The sequence below is a fragment of the Arachis ipaensis genome, chromosome B9, assembly GCF_059453495.1.
Source record: "Arachis ipaensis isolate K30076 ecotype BB chromosome B9, ASM5945349v1, whole genome shotgun sequence".
In the NCBI taxonomy this organism is placed as follows: domain Eukaryota; kingdom Viridiplantae; phylum Streptophyta; class Magnoliopsida; order Fabales; family Fabaceae; genus Arachis; species Arachis ipaensis.
The window spans coordinates 110,661,451-110,687,775 of record NC_142444.1 but is presented as its reverse complement, the minus strand read 5'-3'; the positions used below and the strand labels follow the sequence as shown (position 1 = coordinate 110,687,775).

General features: G+C 38.6%; 2 non-coding genes across 2 annotated transcripts; both read right to left on the bottom strand.

Moving 5' to 3' along the window:
* Positions 1-13,805: 13,805 nt before the first annotated feature.
* Positions 13,806-13,909, bottom strand: LOC148545903 (small nucleolar RNA R71). Its single transcript, XR_015900399.1, has one exon. It is a non-coding gene; the product is annotated as a small nucleolar RNA R71 (small nucleolar RNA).
* Positions 13,910-20,660: 6,751 nt separating this feature from the next.
* LOC148545902 (small nucleolar RNA R71) lies at positions 20,661-20,768 on the bottom strand. Its single transcript, XR_015901845.1, has one exon. It is a non-coding gene; the product is annotated as a small nucleolar RNA R71 (small nucleolar RNA).
* Between the last annotated feature and the right edge of the window lie 5,557 nt (positions 20,769-26,325).

Here is a 26,325-nt window from a genome sequence, read left to right as displayed (position 1 = left end):
CGAAAGTTTGAGCTAAAGTTTGAGGCAAACTTTTGCTCAAACTTTTTATTCTCTTTTGCTCCTAGCCATTCCTTCTTGCTTCAACCTTTCTCCAAGCTTTCTTCACCTATCATTAATCAACCAAACACATCAAAGCTATGCTCAAAATCATGAGATTGTCATTCTTTCATAATATGTGGTAATTATAGCATAAATCCTCATGAAATTGCATTAATTTATCTATGGTTGATTAAATCAAAGGAAACATGGAAATCTACCCAATTGGCTTGCTTATGGCTCAAGAAAGTGCATAAATCAATTGAAAACAAAAGAAAAAGGCTAGTGAAACTAGGCTAAGATGACTTGTCATCAGCCTACATTTCCCCCAATTTTCGAGTTTTGAGAAGGGATGTTGAATTTCTTTGATTTTTGATGTTTTAGGATCCAATTAGCTTGAGAAAAATATTCACTCTTGCTTATGTGAAGCTTGGGTAAGGTGAGGATATAATAATTCTATTTTAATTTCATTGGATTTGAGCTTTGAGTATTAAATTGGATATGTATGTGTTATAAATGTGTATTAGGTTGTGAATAAATAATTGGAGCTTGAAATTGTGAATACTGGAACTTGGAGGAAGCGAATTAGTTGAGGTTTTGAGGGCTGTGTTCTTTTAGGAAAATTGTCTTGGAATAATACTTGGGAATCGGCTAAGGTATGGTTTAGGTTTCTTGCATTTAATATATAATATTCTGTGAAAACTTAGGCTAGATGACCATAGGATAAGTTGGAATGCTGGTGTATGTTTAATGTTTAGTAATTTGTCGATGAATATATTTGGTTGAAGTTTATTGGATAATTTGTTATTAATTTTGGATGGTGAATGTTGTTATGTTAATTTGGAGAGAATTATGGTTGAATGTTATTGTTGATGAACATGGTTGGTTTGGTGCTTGTTGATTAACTAATGATTTGGTAAATTATTGATTTGAGGTATAACTATTGTGGAGGTTGTTGTGATAATGAGGTATTTTGTGTTAGAAGCCTAGGATTAGTGAACTATGATTCTTAGATGAATTTTGGATGTTGAATTTGAATATTGTATGAGTATAATTGTTGATCTGAGGTAGATTTATCGTGGTGACTGTTATGATGATGAGGAAGGGTATGTTGAATTGAAAAAAATGCAGGTTTGGACCCGAAAAGGGTGGTAAAGTCCGAGTTTTAGAGGAGATGCTGCCAAAATTTTATAAAAATTAGAGATTTTGTTTAGATGATTATTTGAAAAGATTTAGATTCAAAGGTTAGAGGGTTTGATTTTGAGTTATTAAGAAAATGAGTATGTTTTAAGTTTGATTTATTTAGAATGGAATGAATTATGTTTTGAATTGGAACTATTGATGGACGGAATGGGAGGTGTGATAATGAAAGATAAGGATTGAATATGATTGATGTATGATGATGAATGAGATGCGATTGAGAATGGTGTGGATGTTGGTGAATTATAATTGAATTATTTATATGGCTTATGAATTTGAATGATCTGAGATACGAGGTTCCCTGGATTAAATGCCGTGGCTTGCCACCACGTGTACCAGGTTGAAAACTCGATACTCTGTTTACCCTACGACATAAGTGTGACCGGACACTATATAAATTCCCGGGAATGTTACCCCCATTGAGCAATATTGATTATTTGAGATAAAGCTATGCATAGACTCTTGGGGATGAACGTCGGGGGACAGTCTAAGGACAATTCAGACTTGTCGGGTTGGCTGGATAACCGACAGATGAGCCTCATCAGCCATAGGACAGGCATGCATCATATGCATATTACTTGAACTACTTGCTTGTGCTTTAATTGGGTGTGCCTATATGTACTTGCCATGCTAAATGTAAATTTGTTATCTGCAGTAATTGTAACCTTCTTGTGTTTGCCTTTATCCGTTTATTTATCTGTGAAAATGCATGATGGAGTTGGAGGTATGGAGAAACGGCAGTATGAGACTTAGATTTAAGATTAAGTTAAGTTAGGTTTAAATATTCTTAGAATACCACCTTTTATGGCTCCTGTTTAATACTTTAAGCTCTATAATTTGAGTGTCGGCATTCTAGGATTGTCTCTGGCATTCCCAAGACCTTATATATTATGTGTGTGGCACCTTTACCATACTGAGAACCTCCGGTTCTCATTCCATACTATGTTGTTGCTTTTCAGATGCAGGTCGAGAGGCGTCTGGACTCTTGAAGTGGATTGGTTACAGGGTTATTTTGTTATGCTATGATGTATATATATATATATATATATATATGTACTTAGTATTCTCTCCGCATAACTTGTACTTTTGATCCTCTTAGAGGTTTATGGAGAGGCAGGATTGTGTATATGTACTTTTGGGTTTTTGGATATGTATGTATATATATGTAAATATTCTCTGGCCAGTCTGGACTTCGTAGGCTGAGTTAGGAGCTTGTTATTTTGTATCTTTGGCACTCTATTCCTACTTCTGTTATCTTATGTTTGATAGTTATGGTTTTCTTAGCACGCAAGTTAACTCGTTCCTTGAGTGTTGCGCTTTTATTCCGCAATTTTTATTTCCTATATTCTGCAAGGCTCCTAGCATATTATAATTCTTCTGTTATTATATGTACTCATTGTATTTTAGAGGTCATAACACCACTCCACCTCTGTTTTACGACTTAAGCGTAAAGCTTAGTGTGGTAGGGTGTTACAACTTTCCCAAGTATAATAGTAAAAGGTTGTTGCTTCCACTTAGTTATCCTCATGCAGTTGCAAAGGATGGTCAAGTGGGTAACACTAACTCTGATTCACAAGTCCTAATCCTTTCCTAGGGAAGGATTAGAGTTAGTGAAAAGTGAGTTCGCTGGCAATCCCCAATTACAGATTAATACTTGAGTTTTCCAACTCAAAGGGTTCTAATTAATCAACTCCCAAGCCAAGTTGAGAGTTTTAAATCATAACATGAATACCATTTTTCAACAACATGGAATAAGAATAAATAAGAGAAATGGTAATTAAAATAAATTAACAAAAGAAAATTTTGGAGCTAATAATTAATTGAAGGAAATCAAATAAGAAATGGAATTAAATGTAAAAATTGTTCATTGCATTAATAAATCCCAAAATTAACAATATCCATATATGACCACGAGCAAACTAAATGGAAAACAAAAGAGTAGAGTAATAGAGAAGCAAACTATATCGATGAAAACTTCAATCGAAGGTAGAAGTAGCTTTCTCAATATCCAATCCAAAAGCATAAAACTAAAATCTAAGAACCCTAGGAAAAGTAGAATTTTTCTCTAAGATTCAAAACTAAAACTAAAACTAAGTGAATGTGAATGCGTGTTGAGTCTCTGCTTGCCCCCGGCTCTAGTCTGTGTTTTTGGGCCAAAAACTGGGTTCAAAATCAACTCAAAATTGTCCCCTGCGAGTTCTGATTAATGCAGCACGTCGCTCTGTCACGCGTACGCGTCAGTCACATGTACGCGTCGCTGTGCGACTTTACTGGTCACACATACGTGTCAGTCACGTGTACGCGTCGCTGTGAAATGCTCCATGTCACGCGCACGCGTAAGCCATACGTGCGCGTTGATCCTTGCTGGTCAGCTCCTTTGTTTCTTGTGTTCCTTCCATTTTTGCATGCTTCCTTTCCATCCTCTAAGTCATTCCTGCCCTATAAAGCCTGAAAACACTTAACACACAGATCATGGCATCAAATGGTATAAAGAGAAATTAAAAATTGACAATTTAAAGGCTTAGGAAGCAAGTTTTCAATCATGGAACAAAATTAGGAAGGATTTGTAAAACCATGCATTTTGTATAAATAAGTGTGCGAAGAACTGATAAAAACCACTCAATTTAGCACAAGATAAACCATAAAATAGTGGTTTGACAATCTCCCCACACTTAAACATTAGCATGTCCTCATGCTAAACTCAAGGAGACCAAAAGAATAAATGGGGGAAAATAAGACTCATGCAATGCAACCTATGTATATGAATGCAACTATATGATAAGATGTTTCTACCTACTTTGTTAAAAGTAAACAAGTTCTCCAAGACAAACATAAATCATATTCCACTAATTCAAATCACACAATAAGTGACAGGTAAACTTGTAAGAAGAGAGCTCATGAAAGTCGGGAACACAGAATCAAGCATTGAACCCTCAATGGAAGTGTATATGCACTTTAATTGCTCAAGTGTCTAGGGTTAATCCACTCTAATCTCCTTTAGTCATGCTTTCTAAAACTTTTTTCTTCATCTAACCAATCAACAAATATTTAGTGTACAAATGCAAACATCATGAGGGCTTTTCAAGGTTGTAATGGGGCTAAGGTAAGGGTGAGGATATATGTATGGCCAAGAGAGCTTTAATTTGAACCTTTGACTAACCCAAGTTTTCACCTAACACATACACACACTCTATATAATTCTAAAATCATGCTTAGCCACCCAAAATCTCACTTTTGAAAATTTTCACACACTCATGTACCAATTTTAATTCCATCACATGTGCATTGATCTTTTTTATTGGACTTAATATTGGGGTAATTTTATCCACTATTCATTTATTCCTTTTCTTTTCTTTTTTTTTCTCTTTCTTTTATAAACCATAGTATATCAATGCATACGATTTCTCTAATTTCACATGAGTAGCACCCAAATTCTCAATATTTGTCAATAAAAACAATATACGTTCTCATCAACCAAAGTTCCCATCTTTCCCCACACTTAGTTGACACACAATCTCTATCTTAAGCTAACCAAAGATTCAAATAGGGTAATTAATTATTTTTTTGCTAAGGCTAGTGATGTGGTAATATAAAGAACAAATGGGGGTTAAAAAAGCTCAAAGTGGCAAACAAAAGCAAATAAAATAGTAGGCTATTTGGGATAAGTGAGCTAATAACAAACGATGGACTCAATCACATATATGCATGAATATACACTAAATAATGGACATATAGAATGGAACAAACTAAAGATTGCAGTCACAGAGAAGAAAACACACAAGAATAAAAATCATGGTTAAATAATGTAACCATATAATTAAGCTCAAAATCTCACAGGTTGTGTTCTTAACTCTAAACCATGTTCCAATAAAAATCTTCAAACAAGTTTAACAAAAATTTTAATTTGAATTAGTGAAATGCTATAAAATAGTGTCTTGAAAAGAGAATCATTACTCCAACCAAGCAGTACATACATGCAAGCAACTACTACCATGTAATCTATCCTATCCAACAAAAGAAAAATAACATATTGGTGTTAAGAGAGAGAGAGAGAGAGATTACCTCTGGAAGTCAGGTACTGACCTCCCCACACTTAAGGCTTGGTAAGGTCCTCCATGCCATCAGTAAGGAGCAAGGTGGGGCTAGGAGTATTGCTTTAATGTCTGGCTCGTCATGGCTCTCCGTGCTGGCATGTAAAGTGGAATCCGGGGTATCTTTCTCTTTCAGAGGTGGGTGAGTACTAACAATGAGCTCCTTCAGATAAGTGTATCGGCGTTTGTTGCGGTGCTCTATTTTCTCCATTCACCGGTCTTGCCGGTCTAACCTCTGAAGGATCTGAAGAAACATCTGATTGGTGGATGGTGCAGGAGGTGTGGATAATGGTGGAGCGAAGGATGAAGGAGTGTCTAAAGACGGGCCTGCATACCAGTTCACAGAAGGTACTGGGGGTCGGATATACTTCCTATTCGGGACATACTGATCATCCCTATGGATCATGGCCTTTGTATCCCCAGCTCGATAGGAGACTCCCACTATAGAGACTAAATCTGAAACTAATGCAGGAAAAGGTAGGTTGCCCACGATCTGCACGTGTCCCGTGGCCTGCCGGATGAGTCTTGGTAAGTTGAGGGGTTGCTCTATAAGAATGCACCAGATGAGAACAGCCTTGTCCATAGTGAAGGTGGACTCATGAATGCTCGAAAAGATATAGTAGGACATAATCTGTGCCCACATGCGAGCCTCTAATGTAAGTGCTTGGGCAGAGATGCTCTTGGATTTTGCCCGGTGTTGTCCATGTATCCAGCTGCTGCCAGGTTGGGCTATAACTCCAAGAATGTTGTCCCAGTCAAACTGATATATCTGGTACTTAAGCTGGGCCTCTTGATATGCATCCAACCCCTCTGGGCTAGTGGAAGATTCAGTACTCTCTGTATGGCACCTTCGGAGACAAGGACTTGTGTTTAGCCAACATAGATAGACTGCTGGGTAGGCGAGTGGAAGTTGGAGTAGAATTCAACTACCCAAGATAGATTGGCCTCTCAAGGCTGCCTCCTTAAGAATCCCCACTGTCTCCTTTCAATGCGGGGCTCTGATGCCAAGGCATCATAGGCTAGTTTCACTAGCATTTTTTCTGTTAGTTTTAGTTGTTTTATGCATTTTCTTGAGCTTAAAGTAACCAAAAATGGTTAAATGAAGAACAAAGTAATGAACCATCCAAACAATATGATTTTGATGCAAATTCCATGAGTTTTAGTTGTATTACTTAAATGCTATGAATGAAAGATTTCTCATGAAATTTTGCAAGACTTTGATGCAATTGTTTGGATGATTTCAGGGAAGAAGAGGCTAAGCAAGGAAGCAACAAAATCAATAAAGGAAGCTTGTATATCAAATGGGGAGTTTAAGTTCCAGTTTAAGCCTAAACTGGAGCTTAAACGCCAAAATCATGAAGGATAAGAAATGCTGGGATTGAAGTTTAACCTCCAGTTTGACCTCAAACTGGAGGTTAAACGCCAGAATGAAAAGCCTCACTTAAGGAGCATTCCACGTTTAACCTCCAGTTTGACCTCAAACTGGAGGTTAAACGCCAGAATGAGTATGCCACCCAGGGAGGAGTTCCACGTTTAACCTCCAGTTTGACCTCAAACTGGAGGTTAAACGCCAGAACCAGGAAGAGTACCAGGGGCCATTCCACGTTTAAGCTCCAGTTTGACTCAAACTGGAGCTTAAACGCGTTCGATAGTTTCTCCACTCCAGGGTTGCTCTCTCCAAGCTTCCACGTTTAACCTCCAGTTTGACCTCAAACTGGAGGTTAAACGTGTTCGATAGTTTCTCCACTCCAGGGTTGCTCTCTCCAAGCTTCCACGTTTAACCTCCAGTTTGACCTCAAACTGGAGGTTAAACGTGTTCGACACCTCCAGGGCCACCATTCCAAGCTTCCACGTTTAACCTCCAGTGTCAAACTGGAGGTTAAACGTGGAAGCTTGGAGAGAGCAACCCTGGAGTGGAGAAACTATCGAACACGTTTAACCTCCAGTTTGAGGTCAAACTGGAGGTTAAACGTGGAAGCTTGGAGAGAGCAACCCTGGAGTGGAGAAACTATCGAACACGTTTAAGCTCCAGTTTGAGTCAAACTGGAGCTTAAACGTGGAATGGCCCCTGGTACTCTTCCTGGTTCTGGCGTTTAACCTCCAGTTTGAGGTCAAACTGGAGGTTAAACGTGGAACTCCTCCCTGGGTGGCATACTCATTCTGGCGTTTAACCTCCAGTTTGAGGTCAAACTGGAGGTTAAACGTGGAATGCTCCTTAAGTGAGGCTTTTCATTCTGGCGTTTAACCTCCAGTTTGAGGTCAAACTGGAGGTTAAACTTCAATCCCAGCATTTCTTATCCTTCATGATTTTGGCGTTTAAGCTCCAGTTTAGGCTTAAACTGGAACTTAAACTCCCCATTTGATATACAAGCTTCCTTTATTGATTTTGTTGCTTCCTTGCTTAGCCTCTTCTTCCCTGAAATCATCCAAACAATTGCATCAAAGTCTTGCAAAATTTCATGAGAAATCTTTCATTCATAGCATTTAAGTAATACAACTAAAACTCATGGAATTTGCATCAAAATCATATTGTTTGGATGGTTCATTACTTTGTTCTTCATTTAACCATTTTTGGTTACTTTAAGCTCAAGAAAATGCATAAAACAACTAAAACTAACAGAAAAAATGCTAGTGAAACTAGCCTATGATGCCTTGGCATCAGGCTCTACAAAGTCAACAAACTATGTTGGAAGAATGAGTAGGTGCTCATTATTGTAATTTCTCTATTGTAATTTCTCTCTGCTAAGATAGGGAACATCTGCTCACAGTAACGGTTATTGAACCGTGTGGAATCCTTTGCAGGAAATGCCTTCTCCGCTTCATCAACTTTGATTATCCTCTTCACCCGCTTGGTAGGTGGCTTGACGCTTGTAGATGGTTGCGGCTTAGCCAGTGCTCTCTTAGTGCCTTTCCTTGCCGGTGTCTTGTTAGAAGCCTTTTATTTTCCTAACTTAGTGGCCATCCTAAAGAAGGAAGAAAGAGAATTAATGTCAAATATAGATAGCTAACAACCGGAAGGAAGAAAGACCAAGTAATAATGAATGCCAAAGGAAAAGAGAATGTCTTAAATACATGGTAGCTACAGCATGCATGGAAGACATCAATAAAAATTATGAAGGCATAGCATAACAACTAGATGCAAGAGGGTTAAAGCTTGCAAGTAACAAGCATGAGAAGAATGGCTCTCAAGCATCATTAGAAACAATAATATGTAAAAATAATGAGCACTTGTATGATGACAATTATGAATAATAAACTCAATACACATGGATTGCAAGGGTTGTGAAAAAAGAGGCATTAAAGTGTAAGAATAAAATAGAAAAGAATTCAAAATGCCATGAGGGCATTTTCACAAACACTTGGTGTGCAATTTAAAATAGAAAGTAAAGTAATCAATCTAAGTGTATATGAGACCCAAAATAAAATATCAATTGTCAAATTACTCCTCATAATATCCACAACCTAAAATATAGCAATGTCATCACTCAAATAAAGCTCCAACACCAACATAAAAAATGTAAGATAAAGGAATGAAAAAGAAATTATAAATAACTAAGCTAATAGAAAATTTAAAAATAAATAAAATAATCAAATGCAATAAATAAAAGAAGAATGAAAGAGTAGAGGAGAGGGAGAAAAGAAACCGTAAAAAGAGATGAAAATAGGAAGGTGAATCGGAGTAAGAATGAGAGAAGAGGAGTGGGAATGGAAGAGGAAAAGAAAAAGAAATTGTAGCTGCCAGAGTTGGTGGTCTCTTGTATTGGTCCGCTGTTGGTAGTGGGAGAAGGGAAGAAGAAAGAAGTAAGAAGAAAGAAGAAGGAAAGAATGAAGAAGAAAGAAGAAGAATTAGGATTAGAGAAAGAAAAGAGGGGTAAGAAAATTGAAATCTGGGCAGCGCGCTGAGTAAGTGTCGCGGCGCATACGACGCGCACGCGTACGCGTGGGTCGGCAAAAACTGAAGCGACGCGTAAGCGTCGGTCACGCGTACACGTGACCATGGTTGTGCCAGTCGCACGATTCCAGCCTCGCGCACGCACAACACCCGCAATTACATACGACCCGTGTGCGTCCCTCACGCCCACGCATGGATAGCTAATAATAAAAGCGACGCATACACGTCAAGGACGCGTACGCATGGGATGAGTTGTGCCTCTAGCACACTGATGGATTGGAACCGAAATTCCAACACCTATAACTCACCGGCAAGTGTACCGGGTCGCATCAAGTAGTAAAACTCACTTAGAGTGAGGTCGATCCCACAGGAATTGATGGATCAAGCAACTTTAGTGGGTGATTAGTTTAGTCAAGCTAACATTGAAGTGAAATTTGATGAAATGTAGCCAACAGAATGTAAATTGCAGGAATCTTAAAGATGCAGAAAGTAAAATTAAAAGTAACTTAAAGAACAAGAAAGTAAAATAGCTGAAACTTAAATTGCAAGAGAAGTAAATTGCATGAACTTAAATGACAAGAAAGGTAAATTGCGTGAAAAGTAAAGGGGTTGGGGTGCTAGAAATTAAAGAGAGCAATAGATCAAGCAACTAGAAATTTTAAATTGCAGGAAGAATAAATTGGGAGCAATGTAAATAGAGAAGCAAAGTTGCAGTGAATAAGAACATAGAGCAATTGCAGGAATTGTAAATTGCAGGAAAATAAATCAAGTCATGAACAGAAATGTAAAATGCCAAACAAGTGCAGAAGAATTAAATTGCTTGAAAGTAAATTGAATTGTATGCTAGGAATTAAAATTCAACAAGAAAGTGTAAACTGCAATCAATCAGAGAAGTAAAAGATGCAGCAGATTCAAACAGATTTGGAAAATCACTTGAAAAATCAAACTAGAAAGTAGCTTGGCTCAATTGCAAAATCTAAATGAGAGGTTGAAGATCTCAGGAGCTCAATGAGACTAGAAAACAAGTCTAGATCTCAATCCCTTCCTTGATTCAACAGCAAACAGATTGAAGAAATAGAGATGAAAGCAGTAAAGAGAGCTTTGATTCAAATCACAATTCACTGAAATTATGCAGACAAGCAAACAGAGAGAATTCTCAAGGTGAGATTGAAATAGAATTTCTTCAATTCTCAACCTAATATTCAAAACAAAAATGAAAACTAAGAGAGAGCTCTCTAATCCTAATGCTCCCTAGCGGAGCCAGCCTCCTTACAAAGATGAAAATGATGCCTTTTATAGGCTTTACAAGGTGAAAATCAAAATGAAATTGAAATTAAAAACAAATTACAATTTAAATGAAATTCCTATTCTAACTTATTTTTGTGCCTTGATGCCAGGGCGTCTTGGCCAGTTTCATTGACCTTTTCTTTACTATTTTTAGGTTAGTTTCATGCATTTCTTTAGGAAATAAGCTAGTTTTGGGTAGATATTCACTTATGCCTTGATTCAAGCATACATTGTGCATTTTACATAATTTCATGAGGATTTTGCATAAGTTTAGTGACAAATATTATGTTGCATTACTCATAACTTGGACTAGAGCTTTGATGCACTTTATTGCTTGATTTCAGGACCAAAAGGAAGCAAGAAAAGGGGAGGTAACTTGCAAGGTTAATGAGAAAAGTGATTGCCAATAACACTCTCAAAAAGCCATCAATGCCCACGTTAGAGAGTCACATTAACTAAGTTAACGTGAACTCTAACGTGGAGAAGAGAAGTTGAGCCAACGTTAGTGACACTTAACATTGTCACTAACGTTGGAAATTACTCATAAGTGGCCACGTTAGAAGCCATGTTAACCTAGTTAACGTGGCCTCTAACGTTAAGGGGGGAAGAGAAGCCAACGTTAGTGACACTCAACATTGTCACTAACGTTGGCCTAGGGTGCAAAGTACCACGTTAACTCCCACGTTAACTTGGTTAACGTGGGAACTAACGTAAGGGATGAAGAGTTGTCGACAACGTTAGTGACACTCAACATTGTCACTAACGTTGAAGCAACCACACAACCCCCAAGAGTCACGTTAACTTGCACGTTAACTTGGTTAACGTGGAAGCTAACGATGAGGAATGAAGGATGAGCCAACGTTAGTGACACTCAACATTGTCACTAACGTTGGGATGGCTAAGGATGGCTACGTTAGAAGCCATGTTAACCTAGTTAACATGGACTCTAACGTGAGACTTAGGGGCACATTGGAATGTTAGTGACAATGTTGAATGTCACTAACGTTCTCGAAGGATGGCAAGGGCCACGTTAGAAGCCACGTTAACCTAGTTAACGTGGGCTTTAACGTGAAGCAAGAAGGGGCACACTGGAATGTTAGTGACAATGTTGAGTGTCACTAACGTTCTCGAAGGTTAACAAGGCAACGTTAAAAGCCACGTTAATCTAGTTAACGTGGGTTTTAACGTGAGGAAAAAGGGTGCATTGGAACGTTAGTGACAATGTTAAGTGTCACTAACGTTCTCGAACTTATATTCTCACTAAATATTAACACCCCCTAACGTCCTGAACTAAAGTCTCCGCCCATTTCGCACTTTCTCTCTGCAAGTAAAGCCAAGCCCAAATAAAGAAAGGAACTGCTTCAAACTCAAGATCCAAAGGCCCAAGACTTGAAGAATCACACTAGAAACTGAGAAGAGTAGTATATATAGGAGTAGCTTTGAATTGAGAAAGAAGTTCTAGAGGCTGGGAAAAAGAGAACTACTCTCTGTATTTTACTTTCTTTGCAATTTCTAGTTTTTTGATGTATTTTGCATCTTTGTTTTCATTTTCAAGAGCTATGAACAACTAAACCCCTTTCATTGGGTTAGGGAGCTCTGTTGTAATTTGATGGATCAATACTAATTTTCATTATTCTTCTTCTATCTTTCCTCTTGATTTTACTTGAAAGCTTTCGATCTTCATCCAATTGAGTAGTTATCTTGGAAGATAAGCTACTCAAACTTGGATCTCTTTTGAACCTTGAAAGAGGAATGAAGAGATCAAGCTAGAAATTCTTTCTCATGCTGGACCAAATTGGGTTTGGATGGGTATGTGACTATAACCCTCTCAATACTTGATTTGGGAAATGCATGTGGTATAATCAGTGGCCATACTTCATCTCTTCTCATGAGCAATTGACCAAGGAATTGGCTATTGATCAAGATTTGAGAGATTGAATTGCAAGAAATTGTAATTCAATCACTTAAGATTGCCAAGGAGATCAATGAATGCATTGATTGAGGAAGAGATGAAAATGAACTTGATCCAGAGAATTGCAACATCTACTAAGCCCAATGAACTCCCCATCTCTGATCTTACCCATTCTCTTTAATTTCTGCAATTTACTTTTATGAGCAAATCCCCCATTCCCATTTACAATTCTGTAATTTATTTTCAGTCATTTACTTCCAGTCCTTTAATTCTAGCATTTACTTTTCTGTTATTTACATTCCCGCTATTTTTATTTTCTGCAACTCTCAACCCAAATTCTGGATTCGCTCAACTAGAACATTCTTCAAGTTAAGGTTGCTTGATCAATCAATCCCTGTGGGATTCGACCTCACTCTATTGTGAGTTTTTACTTGACGACAAATTTGGTACACTTGCCGAAGGGAGATTTGTTGAGAGACAAGTTTTCCGCGCATCAAGTTTATGGCGCCGTTGCCGGGGATTGATTGTGCATCAACAATGATTAAATTGGAAGATCACTAGATTGAGCATTTTTATTTTGTGAATTTCATTTTCTGTTTGAGTGATTTACTTTTTGTTTTAGTTAAACTTCTTCCCTTCCCCCTCTACTCTTTTGTTTTTCTTTGTTATTTTCAATTCTGTTTGCTAACCCACTAACTGTTTGATATATTGCATCACCCACAACTAACAGTAATTCTGACACAAATACTGTCTGCACCTATTTTCTTTGCTTGTACTTGTTGGTTGTATGACAGGGAGAAGAAGTGGGGCTTCAACTTCCTTTGATTCTGAACCTGAGAGAACCTTCCTTAGACTAAGGAGGGAGGCAAAAGAAAAACGTGTAGTTGGTGCTGAAGAAGAGGAGGAACACTTTGAGAAATACTTTGAACCAAACATGGAAGAAAACATGGAAAAACATCATGAAGAAGAGACTCACAACCATGGCAGAGGAGGTGGAGCAAATCATGCTGGGGAGGATAGAAGAGTTTTGGGCTCTTACATCAATCCAAACCTAGGCAATTGTGGAAGTAGCATCCAAAAGCCAACAATCCATGCCAACAACTTTGAACTTAAACCACAGCTCATCACCCTTGTTCAAAACAACTGTTCGTTTGGAGGAGGTGTTCAAGAAGACCCCAATCAACATTTGACCACCTTCCTGAGAATATGTGACACAGTGAAATCTAATGGTGTTCATCCTGACGCCTATAGACTGCTCTTATTTCCTTTCTCACTCAGGGACAAGGCAGCCAAGTGGCTGGAATCCTTCCCAAGGGAGAGCTTGACAACTTGGGAGGATGTGGTGAACAAATTCTTAGCAAGATTCTACCCTCCTCAACGAATCAATAGGCTGAGAGCTGAGGTTCAAACTTTCAGGCAACAAGATGGTGAGACTCTGTATGAAGCATGGGAGAGGTTCAAGGACTTAACAAGGAGGTGTCCACCTGACATGTTCAACGAATGGGTGCAGCTGCACATTTTCTATGAAGGGCTCTCTTATGAGTCAAAGAAGGCCATAGACCATTCATCTGGAGGATCTTTGAACAAGAAAAAGACCATTGAGGAAGCCACAGATGTTATTGAAACAGTAGCAGAAAACGACTACTTCTATGCTTCCAAAAGAGGGAACACAAGAGGAGTGATGGAGCTAAACAATGTAGATACTCTGTTGGCCCAAAACAAGCTCATTACCCAGCAGCTAGCTGACCTCATCAAGAAGATGGAGAGGAACCAAGTAGCAGCAATCTCATCTTCATCAACAATCCAAGAAGGAGTGAATGAAGAAGCAGAGGGGAGTCAGGAGCAAGCCAACTACATTGGAAATTCACCAAGGAAAAACTATGATCCATACTCCAAGACTTACAACCCTGGATGGAGAAACCACCCAAACTTTGGGTGGGGAAGTGAGCAAGATCAAAACCAAGATCAGAGACGTTACAACTCCAACAACAATGCAGCTCACCAGCAATTCACCCAGAGGACATCTCAACACCCCCACAACAACACTTCTCCACACACTTATCAAAACCAAAATAGCACATCTGCTCTGAACCACTCATCAATTGATGACAAGCTCTCTAAGATTGAAGCCTTACTTGAAGGAATATACCAATAGATTCAAGAAAATAAGGTGTTCAAAGAGGAGGTGCGAGCCAATATTAAGAACCAGGGAGAGACCATTAGGAAGCTGGAATTCCAGGTGGGATATTTAGCTGAGAAGATTCCCAAACCTACTGATAGCTTCCCAAGTGACACGGAGAAAAACTCCAAGGGAGAAGCAAAGAAAGTAAGATGGGAAGATTGCAAAATGGTCACTACAAGTGATCAAGAGACTAAAGACAAGCAAGGCAAACTTCTCAAACAATCTGAAGACAACTCAATAAAGGAGGAGGATAGAGATCACAAAGAACCAGAAATGTCACAACAAGAGTTGCTGAAGCTCTATGCACCCTTTCCTCAACTGCTCAATGGTGCTGTGGGAAAAAGAATATACTCAAGGTTCCTAGACTTGTTTGCATCTCTGCATGTGAACATACCATTTATCAAGGCAATTCAACAAATGCCTGTATTCATCAAGTATATGAAGGAACTTCTTCCCAGGAAAAGCTCACTCAAGGGAGGGCAGACTATAGTGATGAACAAGGAATGTAGTGCCCTTATTCAACCTGAGTTGCCTACAAAAAGAAGAGACCCAGGAAGTTTTCATATCCCTTGTGCCATAGGTAAAACTATGTTCGACAGAGCACTATGTGATTTGGGGGCCAGCATCAACTTACAGCCCTTATCCCTGGTGAAGAGGCTGCAGATTAATGAGATAATGCCCACAGATGTTATTATCAGACTGGCTGACAAAACTCAAAAGCAAGCAATAGGAGTGGTGGAAAATGTATTGCTAAAGGTTGGGAAATACTTTCTCCCAACAGACTTTGTCATTCTGGACATGGAAGAGAGTCACACTTACCCAATCATATTGGGAAGACCATTCCTAGCTACGGCCAGAGCACTTATCGATGTAGAGAAAGGGGGAGCTAATATTGAGAATCCATGATGAACGACTCAGCTTCAATGTCTTCAAACTCTCACAAGAAATAGATCAAGAGGACAAGGAACTAAGCATAGATGATAGTGAGACACTTAAAGAAAAAAGAAGCACTGAAGCACAGCCAGCTCATTCTGAGACCCCCTTAACTGACAAACAAGGAAAACAGCAATTGCCACAGCTCAAGGAAAAGTTGGAGGAACCCAAACCTCTAGAGGCAGGTGAAGACAGCATCACAACTCCTTGGAGAAAAGAGGTCACCAAGGGGAAGGCAACCTCAAAAGAAATAAAGAAGAAGGTACCAAGGAGATGGAGGAACAAGAAGATCCCTACGGAAGACTTCTCTCCAGGGGATAGAGTTGTCTCAGCTTACTTCCCAGATATCCCCCCTAATCTCCCTACTGTACCATCTCAGTTACCTAAGGTCTTCACTATCAACAGTGTTCTTTCCCTAGAACATGTGGAGATCATTGATCCAACCAATAGATACAAGTCCACAACAAGAGGGGAGGACTTTAAGCACTACCAACCACCCTGATGAAGGAAAAACGTCAAGCTAGTGACGCTAAAGAAGCGCTTCATGGGAGCCAACCCATGGTTTATATGTTTTTAAAATAATGAATAAATCAATGTTTATGAATTTCAACCCAAACTTGACAAACAGTTGGTGAAATCTTTATCATGCAGTATATAATGAAGAACAAGTTTGGTGTTCAAAGCAAACCAAGATGCATGCTAGTCTTGGGAGCTTTGAACAAAACTTTTCATCACATTGCTTCAAACTAAGTTTGGTGTCACCCCATGGTGCCACCAAAATGCATATAAAGACCCACCAATAGTTAGTTAGTTAGTTAGTTGGAATTCATAAATAAACAATCAAATCCTTTCTTCCCTTGTATTCTAGCCGAAGAGTTTAAATTTTTTATGATATTAATTTCCTGATTTTAAATCTTTATAGGAAAGGAAAGGGAGCATAAAAAGGGATAGATTGGACAACCAAACAAAGAAGGTTTGGACACCACAAGAGGAGGGTGATGAGCGGATAATTTATACATTTTTTGGCATTGTTTTCAGTATGTTTTTAGTAGGATCTAGTTACTTTTAGGGATGTTTTCATCAGTTTTTATGTTAAATTCACATTCTGGACTTTACTATGAGTTTGTGTGTTTTTCTGTGATTTCAGGTATTTTCTGGCTGAAATGGAGGGACTTGAGCAGAAATCAGATTCAGAGGTTGAAGAAGGACTGCTGATGTTGTTGGATTCTGACCTCCCTGCACTCAAAGTGGATTTTCTGGAGCTACAGAACTCGAAATGGTACGCTTCCAATTGCGTTGGAAAGTAGACATCCAGGGATTTCCAGTAATATATAATAGTTCATATTTTGGCCAAGAATAGACAACGTAAACGGGCGTTCAACTCCAGCTTTCTACCCAAATCTGGCGTCCAGCGCCAGAAAAGGAGCCAAAACCAGAGTTGAACGCCCAAACTGGCACAAAAGCTGGCGTTTAACTCCAAGAAGGACCTCTACACGTGCAACACTCAAGCTCAGCCCAAGCACACACCAAGTGGGCCCCGAAAGTGGATTTATGCATCAATTACTTACTTCTGTAAACCCTAGTAGCTTGTTTATTACAAATAGGACCTTTTACTATTGTATTAGACATCTTTGGTCTCAGTTTTAATCCATTGTTTATCTTAGGAGACTATTGATCACGTTTTAGGGGGTTGGCCATCTCGGCCATGCCTGGACCTTTCACTTATGTATTTTCAACGGTAGAGTTTCTACACTCCATAGATTAAGATGTGGAGCTCTGCTGTTCCTCAAAGATTAATGCAAAGTACTACTGTTTTCTATTCAATTCATCTTATTTCGCTTCTAAGATATTCATTCGCACTTCAACCTGAATGTGATGAACGTGACAATCATCATCATTCCCTATGAACACGTGCCTGACAACCACTTCCGTTCTACATTAGAATTGAATGAGTATCTCTTAGATCTCTTAATCGGAATCTTCGTGGTGTAAGCTAGAATGATGGCGGCATTCAAGAGAATCCGGAAAGTCTAAACCTTGTCTGTGGTATTCTGAGTAGGATTCAATGATTGAATGACTGTGACGAGCTCCAAACTCGCGATTGCTGGGCGTAGTGACAGACGCAAAAGGATAGTAAATCCTATTCCAGCATGATCGAGAACCGACAGATGAATAGCCGTGCCGTGACAGGGTGCGTTGACCATTTTCACTGAGAGGATAAGATGAAGCCATTGACAAGGGTGATGCCTCCAGACGATTAGCCATGCCGTGACAGGGCATTTGGATCATTTTCCCGAGAGAAGACCGAAAGTAGCCATTGACAATGGTGATGTATCACATAAAGCCAGCCATGGAAAGGAGTAAGACTGATTGGATGAAGATAGCAGGAAAGCAGAGGTTCAGAGGAACGAAAAGCATCTCCATTCGCTTATCTGAAATTCCTGCCAATGATTTACATAAGTACCTCTATCACTATTCTATTATTTATTTTCGAAAACCCATTACTATTTTATATCTACCTGACTGAGATTTACAAAGTGACCATAGCTTGCTTCATACCAACAATCTCCGTGGGATTCGACCCTTACTCACGTAAGGTATTACTTGGACGACCCAGTGCACTTGCTGGTTAGTTGTGCGAAGTTGTGAACCATGGTATTGGCATCATGTGTTTGGCGCCATTACCAGGGAAAGAAAGAGCAATGAATTTTACATAATTAAAGTGTAATCACAATTTCTGCGCACCAAGTTTTTGGCGCCGTTGCCGGGGATTGTTCGAGTTTGGACAACTGACGGTTCATCTTGTTGCTCAGATTAAGTAATTTTCTTTTTGTTTTATTTTCAAAAATTTTTCAAAAATATTTCAAAATTTCTCCTTTGTTTTCGAAAAAAAAAATTTTAAAATAAAAATGTTTTCAAAAAAATATAATTTTTCTTCAGAATTTTTAAGAATGAATTCTAGTGTTTCATGAAGCATGGCTGGCTGTAAAGCCATGTCTAATACGACTGTAGGGCATGTTAGACGTGTCATGTCTGAGTTACATACTAAAGCTTGGCTGGCTATTAAGCCAAGCCTGACCCTTTGATTGGAGCTTTAGAGCATAAGATTCCTGGAATTCATATTAAAAATTTTGGAATCCTTATTTTTCTTTTTCAAAATGATTTTCGAAAAAAAATTAATTAAAAGAAAAATGCAAAAAAATCATAAAATCATAAAAAATCAAAAATATTTTTGTGTTTCTTGTTTGAGTCATGTGTCATGTTATAAGTTTGGTGTCAATTGCATGTTCATCTTGCATTTTTCGAAAATTCTCATGCATTCATAGTGTTCTTCATGATCTTCAAGTTGTTCTTGGTAAGTCTTCTTGTTTGATCTTTGCATTTGCATGTTTTGTGTCTTTTCTTGTTTTTCATATGCATTCTTGAAATTCTTAGTGTCTAAGCATTAAAGAATTCTAAGTTTGGTGTCTTGCATGTTTTCCTTGCATTAAAAATTTTTCAAAAATGTGTTCTTGATGTTCATCATGATCTTCATAGTGTTCTTGGTGTTCATCTTGACATTTATAGCATTCTTGCATGCATTCATTATTTTGATCTAAAATTCTCATGCATTGCATCATTTTTTTTGTTTTTCTCTCTCATCATAAAAATTCAAAAATAAAAAAAAAATATCTTTCCCTTTTTCTCTCTCATAAATTCAAAAATGAGATTTGACATTTTCAAAATTTTTTAAAAATCCAGTTGTTTTCATGAGTCAAATCAAAATTTTCAATTTAAAAATCTCACCTTTTTCAAAATCTTTTTCAAAAATCAAATCTTTTTCAAATTTCTTAGTTATTTTCGAAAATTCCAAAAATATTTTTCAAAAATATTTTTCTTATTTTTATATCAAATTTTCGAAAATAACATAATCAATTAATATTTTGATTCAAAAATTTCAAGTTTGTTACTTACTTGTTAAGAAAGATTCAAACTTTAAGTTCTAGAATCATATCTTGTGATTTCTTGTGAATCAAGTCATTAATTGAGATTTTAAAAATTAAATATTTTTCAAAAACTAATTTCAATCATATCTTTTCAAAAAATATCTTCTTATCTTATCTTTTTCAAAAATTTGATTTCAAAATATCTTTTCTAACTTCCTAACTTCTTATCTTTTCAAAATTTATTTCAACTAACTAACTAACTTTTTGTTTGCTTCTTATCTTTTTCAAAACTACCTAACTAACTCTCTCTCTCTAATTTTCGAAAATATCTTCCCCCTTTTTCAAAAATTTCTTTTTAATTAACTAATTATTTTAAATTTTGATTTTAAAAATTTTCAAAAAAAAATTACTAACATTTTTCAAAAACTATTTTCGAAAATCACTAACTCTTTTTCAAAAATTATTTTCGAAATTTCCCCTCTCTCATCTTATTCTATTTATTTATTCATCTACTAACATCTCTCCCTCACCCACCAAAAATCCGAACCCTCTCTCTCTCTTTCTGAGTTCAGATTTTTCTCTTCTTCTTTTCTTCTACTAACAATAAGGAACCTCTTTACTGTGACATAGAGGATTCCTCTTCTTTTCTTTTTCTCTTCTCTTTCTTATGAGCAGGGACAGAGAAAAAGGCATTTTTGTTGAAGTTGATCCAGAACCTGAAAGGACTCTGAAGAGGAAATTAAGAGAAGCTAAATTACAACAATCCAGAGACAACTTGATTGAAAATTTCGAACAAGTAAAGGAGATGGCAGCCGAACCCAACAACAATGCAAGGAGAATGCTTGGTGACTTTACTGCACCAAATTCCAATTTACATGGAAGAAGCATCTCCATTCCTGCCATTGGAGCAAACAACTTTGAGCTGAAACCTCAATTAGTTTCTCTGATGCAGCAGAACTGCAAGTTTCATGGACTTCCATCTGAAGATCCTTTTCAGTTCTTAACTGAATTCTTGCAGATATGTGATACTGTTAAGACTAATGGATTAGATCCTGAAGTCTACAGGCTCATGCTTTTCCCTTTTGCTGTAAGAGACAGAGCTAGAGTATGGTTGGACTCTCAACCTAAGGATAGCCTAAACTCTTGGGATAAACTGGTCAAGGCTTTCCTAGCCAAGTTCTTTCTTCCTCAAAAGCTGAGCAAGCTTAGAGTGGATATTCAAACCTTCGGACAAAAAGAAGGTGAATCCCTCTATGAAGCTTGGGAGAGATACAAAGGACTGACCAAAAAGTGTCCTTCTGACATGCTTTCAGAATGGACCATCCTGGATATATTCTATGATGGTCTGTCTGAGTTATCTAAGATGTCATTGGATACCTCTACAGGTGGATCCATTCACCTAAAGAAAAAGCCTGCAGAAGCTCAAGAACTCATTGACATGGTTGCAAATAACCAGTTCATGTACACTTCTGAAAGGAATCCTGTGAATAATAGGACGCCTATGAAGAAGGGAGTTCTTGAAATTGATACTCTGAATGCCATATTGGTTCAGAATAAAATATTGACTCAGCAAGTCAATATGATCTCTCAGAGTCTGAATGGAGTGCAAGCTGCATCCAACAGTACTCAAGAGGCATCTTCTGAAGAAGAAGCTTATGATCCTGAGAACCCTGCAATAGCAGAGGTGAATTACTTAGGTGAACCTTATGGAAACACCTATAACTCATCATGGAGAAATCATCTAAATTTCTCATGGAAGGATCAAAAGCCTCAACAAGGCTTTAATAATGGTGGAAGAAACAGGTTTAGCAATAGCAAGCCTTTTCCATCATCCACTCAGCAACAGACAGAGAATTCTGAGCAAAATCCATCTAGCTTAGCAAACTTAGTCTCTGATCTATCTAAGGCCACAGTGAGTTTCATGAATGAAACAAGGTCTTCCATTAGAAATCTGGAAGCACAAGTGGGCCAGCTGAGTAAAAGGATCACTGAAATCCCTTCTAGTACTCTCCCAAGCAATACAGAAGAGAATCCAAAAGGAGAGTGCAAGGCCATTGACATAAGCACCATGGCCGAACCTGTAAGGGAAGGAGAGGACGTGAATCCCAAGGAGGAAGACCTCTTGGGACGTCCAGTGATCAATAAGGAGCTTCCCTCTGAGGAACCAAAGGACTCTGAGGCTCATCTAGAGACCATAGAGATCCCATTAAACCTCTTTATGCCCTTCATGAGCTCTGATGAGTATTCCTCTTCTGAAGAGAATGAGGATGTTACTGAAGAGCAAACAGCCAAGTTTCTTGGTGCAATCATAAAGCTGAATGCCAAATTATTTGGCATTGATACTTGGGAAGTTGAACCTCCCTTGTTCATCAATGAACTAAGTGATCTGGATCAAATGACATTGCCTCAGAAGAGACAGGATCTTGAAAAGTTCATAATACCTTGTACCATAGGCACCATGATCTTTAAGGCCCTGTGTGACCTTGGTTCAGGAATAAACCTCATGCCCCTCTCTGTAATAGAGAAACTGGGAATCTATGGGGTGCAAGCTGCTAAAATCTCATTAGAGATGGCAGACAATTCAAGAAAACAGGCATATGGACAAGTAGAGGACGTGTTAGTAAAGGTTGAAGGCCTTTACATCCCTGCTGATTTCATAGTCCTGGATACTGGAAAGGAAGAGGATGAATCCATCATCTTAGGAAGACCTTTCCTGGCCACAGCAAGAGCTGTGATTGATGTTGATAGAGGTGAACTAGTCCTTCAATGGAATGAGGACTCCCTTGTATTTAAAACTCAAGGATCTCCCTCTGCAACCATGGAGAGGAAGCATGAAAAGTTTCTCTCAAAGCAGAGTCAACCCAAGCCCCCACAGTCAAACTCTAAGTTTGGTGTTGGGAGGCCACAACCAAACTCTAAGTTTGGTGTTGAACTCCCATATCCAAACTCTAAGTTTGGTGTTGGAGAGTCTCAACAATGCTCTGAACATCTGTGAGGCTCCATGAGAGCCCACTGTCAAGCTATTGACATTAAAGAAGCGCTTGTTGGGAGGCAACCCAATTTTTATTTATCTAACTATATTTTTCTTAGTTATATGTCTTTATAGGTTCATGATCATGAGGAGTCACAAAATAAATATAAAAATTGAAAATGGAATCAAAAACAGCAGAAGAAAAATCACACCCTGGAGGAGCATCTGCCTGGCGTTCAACGCCAGAACAGAGCATGGTTCTGGCGCTGAACGCCCAAAATGGGCAGCATTCTGGCGCTGAACGCCCAGAACAAGCATGGTTCTGGCGTTCAACGCCAGAAATGGCAACAAATGGGCATTGAACGCCCAAAAAGGGCACCAACCTGGCGCTGAACGCCCAGAGTTGTGTGCAAGGGCATTTTGCATGCCTAAATTGGTGCAGGGATGTAAATGCCTTGACACCTCAAGATCTGTGGACCCCACAGGATTTTCTCAGGATCTGTGGACCCCACAGGATCCCCACCTACCTCATCATCTCTCTTTCCATTCATGATCATCCCTTCTGTTTTCCATTTACCACTCACATCCATACACCCACTACCTTCAAAATTCAACATCTCTCTCCCACTCAATCCAACCCATATGGCCGAATACACACATCCATCCATCTCCTCCATATCTTCTTCTTCTTCTTCTATTCTTTCTTCTTTTGCTCGAGGGCAAGCAACATTCTAAGTTTGGTGTGGTAAAAGCATAGCTTTTTTGTTTTTTTTTTCCATAACCATTGATGGAACCTAAGGCCAGAGAAACCTCTAGAAAGAGCAAAGGGAAGACAAAAGCTTCCATCAAGTGTCTATAGCTCAGTGGTAGAACATTTGACTGCAAATCAAGAGATCCCTGAGATACCTCAGGGGATACATTTTCTTCCACACAATTATTGGAAGCAACTAAGGGTGGAACATCAAGAGCACTCCATCATGCTCCATGAAATAAGAGAAGATCAAAAAGCAATGAGGGAGGAGCAACAAAGACAAGGAAGAGACATAGAAGAGCTCAAGGACATCATTGGTTCCTCAAGAAGGAAACGCCACCATCACTAAGGTGGATTCATTCCTTGTTCTTATTTCTTCTGTTTTTCATTTTCTATGTTGTGTGCTTATCTATGTTTGTGTCTTCATTACATGATCATTAGTAGTTAGTAACTGTGTCTTAAAGTTATAAATGTCCTATGAATCCATCACCTCTCTTAAATGAAAAATGTTTTAATTCAAAAGAACAAGAAGTACACGAGTTTCGAATGTATCCTTGAACTTAGCTTAATTATATTGATGTGGTGACAATGCTTCTTGTTTTCTGAATGTATGCTTGAACAGTGCATATGTCTTTTGAAGTTGTTGTTTAAGAATGTTAAATATGTTGGCTCTTGAAAGAATGATGACTAGGAGACATGTTATTTGATAATCTAAAAAATCATAAAAATGATTCTTGAAGCAAGAAAAAGCAGCAAAGAACAAAGCTTGCAGAAAAAAAAATAGGCGAGAAAAAAAAAAGAGAGCAAAAGCAAGAAGAAAAAGCCAAAAGCTCTTAAAACCAAGAGGCAAGAGCAAAAAGCCAGTAACCCTTAAAACCAAAAGGCAAGGGTAAATAAAAAGGATCCCAAGGCTTTGAGCATCAGTGGATAGGAGGGCCTAAAGGAATAAAATCCCGGTCTAAGCGGCTAAACCGAGCTGTCCCTAACCATGTGCTTGTGGCGTGGAGGTGTCAAGTGAAAACTTGAGACTGAGCGGTTAAAGTCAAGGTCCAAAGCAAAAAAAGAGTGTGCTTAAGAACCCTGGACACCTCTAATTGGGGACTTTAGCAAAGCTGAGTCTCAATCTGAAAAGGTTCACCCAAATTATGTGTCTGTGGCATTTATGTATCCGGGGGTAATACTGGAAAACAAAGTGCTTAGGGCCACGGCCAAGACTCATAAAGAAGCTGTGTTCAAGAATCATCATACTGAACTAGGAGAATCAATAACACTATCTGAACTCTGAGTTCTTATAGATGCCAATCATTCTGAACCTCAATGGATAGAGTGAGATGCCAAAACTATTCAAGAGGCAAAAAGCTATAAGTCCCGCTCATTTGATTGGAGCTATGTTTCATTGATAGTTTAGAATTTATAGTATATTCTCTTCTTTTTATCCTATTTGATTTTCAGTTGCTTGGGGACAAGCAACAATTTAAGTTTGGTGTTGTGATGAGCGGATAATTTATACGCTTTTTGGCATTGTTTTTAGTATGTTTTTAGTAGGATCTAGTTACTTTTAGGGATGCTTTCATTAGTTTTTATGTTAAATTCATATTTCTGGACTTTACTATGAGTTTGTGTGTTTTTTTGTGATTTCAGGTATTTTCTGGCTCAAATTTAGGGACTTGAGCAGAAATCAGATTCAGAGGTTGAAGAAGGACTGCTGATGCTGTTGGATTCTGACCTCCCTGCACTCAAAGTGGATTTTCTGGAGCAACAGAACTCGAAATGGTGCGCTTCCAATTGCGTTAGAAAGTAGACATCCAGGGCTTTCCAGCAATATATAATAGACCATACTTTGGCCAAGAATAGACGACGTAAACTGGCGTTCAACGCCAGCTTTCTGCCCAAATCTGGCGTCCAGCGCCAGAAAAGGAGCCAAAACCAGAGTTGAACACCCAAACTGGCACAAAAGCTGGCGTTCAACTCCAAGAAGGACCTCTACACGTGCAACACTCAAGCTCAGCCCAAGCACACACCAAGTGGGCCCCGGAAGTGGATTTATGCATCAATTACTTACTTCTGTAAACCCTAGTAGCTAGTTTATTATAGATAGGACCTTTTACTATTGTATTAGACATCTTTGGTCTCAGTTTTAATCCATTGTTCATCTTAGGAGACTATTGATCACGTTTTAGGGGGCTGGCCATCTCGGCCATGCCTGGACCTTTCACTTATGTATTTTCAACGGTAGAGTTTCTACACTCCATAGATTAAGGTGTGGAGCTCTGCTGTTCCTCAAAGATTAATGCAAAGTACTACTGTTTTCTATTCAATTCATCTTATTTCGCTTCTAAGATATTCATTCGCACTTCAACCTAAATGTGATGAACATGACAATCATCATCATTCCCTATGAACGAATGCCTGACAACCACTTCCGTTCTACCTTCGACTGAATGAGTATCTCTTAGATCTCTTAATCAGAATCTTCATGGTGTAAGCTAGAATGATGGCGGCATTCAAGAGAATCCGGAAAGTCTAAACCTTGTCTGTGGTATTCCGAGTAGGATTCAATAATTGAATGACTGTGACGAGCTCCAAACTCGCGATTGCTGGGCGTAGTGACAGACGCAAAAGGATAGTATAAGATTCCTCCAGATGAGATGAATAGCCGTGATCGAGAACCGACAGATGAATAGCCGTGCCGTGACAGGGTGCGTTGACCATTTTCACTGAGAGGATAAGATGAAGCCATTGACAAGGGTGATGCCTCCAGACGATTAGCCGTGCCGTGACAGGGCATTTGGATCATTTTCCCGAGAGAAGACCGAAAGTAGCCATTGACAATGGTGATGTATCACATAAAGCCAGCCATGGAAAGGAGTAAGACTGATTGGATGAAGATAGCAGGAAAGCAGAGGTTCAGAGGAACGAAAAGCATCTCCATTTGCTTATCTGAAATTCCTGCCAATGATTTACATAAGTACCTCTATCCCTATTCTATTATTTATTTTCGAAAACCCATTACTATTTTATATCCACCTGACTGAGATTTACAAGGTGACCATAGCTTGCTTCATACCAACAATCTCCGTGGGATTCGACCCTTACTCACGTAAGGTATTACTTGGACGACCCAGTGCACTTGCTGGTTAGTTG